Raw genomic sequence first — 6,031 nt, forward strand, 5'->3', positions numbered from 1 at the left:
TAATATAACATAGCTAACATTAACAGTGCAGTGGATCCTGCTTGTGCTGTGATATTCAAGACTGCAAACCGAGCAGCATCACTGACTTTCAGCTTGTTGTGTTTGTGGATATATGACTGACTTTAATTATCCATAAAATCATCACATTCTCTGTAAGATTAAAGTCAACTATTGAACGGCGTATATTTTGAAGTAAAGGCTTTAAAACCAAGTAAGTACAAACATCGCTAATGTCACGTAACTTTACCAACACGTGGCCAACAGTAATGTTTTAATGTTCTTCATTATAAAAACATTCGCGCATAAATAAGTGATATAATATGTCACTTATTTATGACATATTAGAGTAAACTTACTTCTGAAAGTTTACTCTTCGGCCGCTCCGCTTCCGCCATTTTTTTCCGCAAAATTATCCACACCACCGCCGCGCTATGAAGTCTGGGATATGTTGGGCCATGAAGGCTACACCGACCCATCCTTAAAATTCAGGGAAATTAAGGATGCATTTGAGGGCCGCATTTCGAGCAGCCTTTAAATTGGGACAGCATTCGTCGTGTCGCTGTGACGTAATCGGCCTTAAAATGTGGCCTTTAAGGCTGCAGACCCTGAATTGGGATAGTTAATAGTTTAGTTTAATTATTTATATAGCACATTTAATTACAACAGGAGCGTTGACCAAAGTGCTGTACAAGAATACAACATACATAATAAAACAACTTAGAGTATTAAAAGCAAACACCAAATATGAATTAACAAATAACAAATAACTCTCATGCTGTATTAAAAGCCAGTAAATAAAAATGCATTTTAAGATAAGATTTAAAAAGATTGACAGTAGGAGCCTGTCTGATGTGTAGGGGTAAATTATTCCACAGCTTAGGCGCTACGACTGCAAATGCTCGATCACCTCTATGAACCAGCCTCGACCTTGGTACAGCTAAAAGCAAAAGATCACTTGATCTAAGAGATCTAAGGGGGGTATAAGTCTGCAAGAGGTCAGACAAATACCCGGGAGCCTGTCCATTCAGGGCTTTGTAAGTCAACAATAAAATTTTAAAATTAATTCTGAAGCGGACAGGGAGCCAATGAAGGGAGGCAAGTACCGGGGAAATGTGTTCACATCTTTTAGTACGTGTCAGAAGACGAGCTGCAGCATTCTGGACCAACTGCAGCCTTGCCAGGCAGGTCTGGCTGACTCCAGCATATAAGGAGTTACAATAGTCCAGCTGGGATATAATAAAAGCATGAATCGCTCGTTCAAAGTTTTTAAAAGATAAAAATGATCTCACCTTAGATAAAAGCCTCAGTTTGAAGAAAGACCGCTGTACAACTGAGCTAATTTGTTTTTCAAAGGTGAAATTGCTGTCAAGTATAACCCCCAAATTTTTGGCATGTGATTTGACAAAAGGCTCAAAACTGTGCAGGTTAAAATTAGAAGTGTTGGGATTACCGCTTGGTCCAAAAATTATCACTTCGGTTTTGTTCTCATTAAAGTTAAGGAAATTAGAGGCCATCCAGGATTTAACTTCACCGAGACACTGAAGTAAGGGTTCTAGTGAGGCAGGACTGTTTCCCTTCAATTGAAGATAGATCTGAGTATCATCGGCATATGAATGAAAACAAATGTTGTATTTTCTAAAAATTTGACCTAAGGCAGCATATAAATGGAGAACAATATTGGCCCCAGTATAGATCCCTGGGGAACACCACAAGTAAGGGGAGCTGAGGAAGAGATAAAATCGCCAAAGCTCACAGAGAAGGTCCTGTCAGACAGGTATGACCTGAACCACTCTAATAGGGTGCCCTTTACGCCACAATGCTCCAACCGTGAAATTAAAATGCTGTGGTCAACAGTATCGAAGGCAGCGGTCAGATCTAAAAGCAGAAGCACAGCTGAGTCACCTGAGTCAGTGGATACAGCCCAAATCCGGTCATTGGTAATTCCTGGCTTGTGTAGTTACTAGGTAACAAAAGCTCAACACTGCCCCTAGCGTCCTGGAGCACTTCCGTTGTGTTTTGGAATTTGCATGTTTTTTGGAGTTTGTAAGTGTTTTGGAGTTTGTAAGTGTTTTGGAGTTTGCACGTGTTTTGGAGTTTGTACGTGTTTTGGAGTTTGTACGTGCTTTGGAGTTTGTACGTGCTTTGTCTCTAGGGGCCACCGTACTTATCATCACTGTATTCTTTTAACTTGTCTTTTCACGAGCCTCTGTCTCCCGTTCCCCTCAGGGTTAGTTGTCATATTTTAAATTCCTCCACAGCTGAGAATTTCTCCGATGCTTTTAATTTACTCCTGCTCCACCTGCTGCCTCTATTTCTTCAATGAAGACTGTGAAAATGTTCTTTGTTTCGTGAAAAAATTAATAATGTAAGAAAAAAAATCTCCCCATCAGCATCTGCATTGTCAGTTCCTACTCCAGCTCAGCCTATTATTTTAAATAGTTTTTTTTTTTACCCGTTTCACTACCCGAGCTGGTAAAATTTGTTAATTCAATGAAAGCATCCTTCTGTTCAATTGATGATGAGATGAGATCATCATCCTCATCATCATTTATTTATAAAGCACTTTGAAAACACACCTGGTAAACCAAAGTGCTGTACAATACAAATATAAATATAGTAATAAGATAGCAGAAACCAGACATAGCAATAAAATTAATAAAAATGTCAGTTACCCATAGAGTTAAAAGCCAGGGAATAAAAATAGGTTTTTAATAAGGACTTAAAAACTGGCACTGATGTAGCCTGTCTAATATGGAGAGGAAGTTTATTCCAAAGCATCGGCGCTGAAACAGAGAACACTTGGTCTCCTCTAAGTTTCAGCCGTGACTTTGGGACCAAAATCAACAACTGCTCAGCTGACCGAAGGGAACGAATGGGGACATGGGGCTTCAACAAGTCAGACAAATAAACAGGTGCCAGACCATTTAGAGATTTAAAAACCAATAAAAGGACTTTAAAACGGATCCTAAATTCAATTGGAAGCCAATGTAGAGAGGCCAAAATCGGAGTGATGTGGTCAAATTTCCTTCTGCCAGTTAAAAATTGTGCCACAGCATGATGAGATGAGATAGCCTTTATTTGTCAGTTGCAGTTGCCCACAACCGAGATGACAGACCTTGCTGACCGTACATACAATACAAAAACATCACATTGGGGAGACAGGCTAGGTAGCAAGGGGGGGGAAAAACATCTAAATGTGTAACACAAAAGGATAATCCAGGAATGCACAGATATCAACACACCATTACACAATAAAACACAGACAAGCAACATGGGAAAACTGACATTTTATCTGCATCATTACTCAAAAATGTCTTCCAGTCTATTGGGCCCTGTGTGCTCACCATAATTAACAAATAAATTAATAATTAATAGTTAACACCCCCTTTAAAAAAAAAAAAAAACCAAGTTGGACCCTTCTCTTACTAGCAGTTACAGGCCAATCTCAAAACTGCCATTAATTGCTAACATATCATTAAATATGACATTTTTTGTTTGTCAAGTGTCCTGTTTGAAGAAAACACTTGGTAGCCACTTGAATGAATGTAAATAAACACATTTACATGAGGGCAACCTGATTTCAAGGAAATAAAAATGCTCAAATTTGAAAGCTTGTGAGTTATTTTGTTCATGTATCAGCTGTTTAGTCGTTTTATGACAAGATGGATGCTGTCATTATATTTTAGTATAGTGTTTGAGTTAAGGAGAATAAAAGAATATTTAACATTAATTGTACCAATGTTGTTGTGTAGGAAGCACAAATTAATTTAAGTTTTAATTTATGAATTTTTGAATACATGGTGTACTAGGTTGTGATTGCATACAAATGTACGTGTAAGGATATAAAGAACTATATTTAATGAGTTACAGTGAAAAGAAGTGCTTGGAAATAGTAATATAAACAGAAATTTAAATTTTTCTATTAACGGAAAATATCAGTTAACGATACAGAAAATATACTGTGAATAAACTGGATTTTCGGTTTTATAGCTGGAGCAAATGTCCGTAAATAGTACAGAGAGTATACTGTAAATCTACAGAATTTTCCATTTTATCATTTACAGAAAAGTCCGTCAAACTTCCGTAAAAAAACATAAAATGTACTGGCAGAAAATTACCAGGACATTTTCCGTTTTTCTACGGAATATTTTTTTACAGTGTAGCCTTATCTCCTTATCTTAGTCTTGTCAAGTGTTATCAGTCCCAGCTGTGCTTTCTTCCTATGTCCCATTCCCTCATTGTCCCTCGGTGTATTTTAGCGCTGTGTTTCTCACTGTCAGTGTTGTGTCGTCCCCTCATGCTCTGTGTGTTTCCTTCTGTGCTCCTCGTCCCTAGTCTCTTGTCTCCAGGTTTCCTAGAGTTTAGTTTTAGTTTCTGGTTCTGTTTTTTTTTTTTTGCAAGTTATTGTTTTTGGAGTTTTGTCCTATAACAGCAATAAAGCAACCTCTTTGTTTTTACTCCTCCATCTGAGTGTCCTGCATTTTGGGTCCTACATCCTGCCTGCCACAGCCATTTCATGACAGAATCTTTAAACACACCTGAACTGTTTGAGGCTTTTTTTGATGGATGGCAGTCCCAACTTTGAACTCGGCATACAGAGACCAATTGGAGGAGAAAATTACAGTGAAAGAAATTAAATTGGCAATTAGTTCAATGCAGAGTGGCAAATCCCCGGGTCTGGATGGTTATCCGGTTGAATACTTCAAGACCTTTAAGGACAGTTTATCACCATTATTACGAGACATGTTCATTGAGTCATTTCAAAATGTCTTCCCCTAATGCTTTGACAAGCGACCATTTCACTCTTACTGAAGTCACATAAGGATCCACTAGAGTGTTCATCATATTGTCCTATATCACTTTTAAATGTAGATTTAAAAAATACTGTCAAAAACACTTGCTGTCAGGTTAGAGCAATATCTACCGTTGTTAATCTCTCCAGATCAGACAGGTTTCATGAAGGGCAGGCATGGTTTTTTCAACCTGCGCAGGTTTTAAAACACATTACACATAGAGTCAACTACAGGTCCTGTAATTGCCTTATTACTCGATGCTGAGAAGGCATTTGACCGGGTGGAGTGGGATTACCTGTTTTATTCTCTAAATAAATTTGGATTTGGCCCTAACTTCATTTCATGGGTTCAGTTACTTTACTCCTCAACTTGAAGATTAACAATGGCTAACACTGAGCAGTGCTGATTTTCTAACACTGGAATATTTCTAACATTTTGAGTTATTTTCCAGTGTTAGAAAATCAGCACTGCTCAGTGTTAGCCATTGTTAATCTTCAAAACTGACTAGGTTACTTTTAAACATATAACACTGTCAAAAGTGTTAATTTAACACTCAACAGTGTTGTATTTAACACTCAGAGGTGTGGACCCATATAGACACTCTCCAGTGTTAATTTAACACTGGAGATTTTGCTGTGTATTTAAATTAAAAATCTGTCCTGTCATTTTACTGGTGAATTCAGACTGGTTGCGAGCTTTGTGCTGTACTTCAAACACAATGAGTGATGAATTGATTGTCTTGATTAAGACCCAGAACTGGGTCTGTTAATCTTTTCACTATGCCTCTGGAGTTTGTTTGTCTTCTCTGAGGTAATGTGCAGTTGTGCAAACTGAACAAAGTTTAGTAAACTTCTTGGCACCATTTTAAATGCCAGATTACATTGACTTATGTTACATTGGCTGCAGCTTCTCATTACACAAGATAAAAATAAAATATAGTTAGCAATAAAGGTAGATTGACCAAGGTTTCATTAATATGTCCAATTTTTTCTTCATTCACAAACCTTCAAATACCAACTATGAGCCCTTAAATAATGTGAATCTATACATGCAATAATATATAAATGCAAAAAGAAAATATAATCCAACATTTTGCATGGATCCACAATAATCACACTGACTAAAACAGCTTTATTTTTCGTGAATTAATTCAACATCACTGGAAATGTGTAAAAGTACAGCAAGTCTACTTACAACGGAGCTCCATCAGCCACAGAAGTCAGAGAAGCAAAGGCCAG

The sequence above is a fragment of the Aulonocara stuartgranti genome, assembly GCF_965226115.1.
Source record: "Aulonocara stuartgranti genome assembly, chromosome: 6".
In the NCBI taxonomy this organism is placed as follows: domain Eukaryota; kingdom Metazoa; phylum Chordata; class Actinopteri; order Cichliformes; family Cichlidae; genus Aulonocara; species Aulonocara stuartgranti.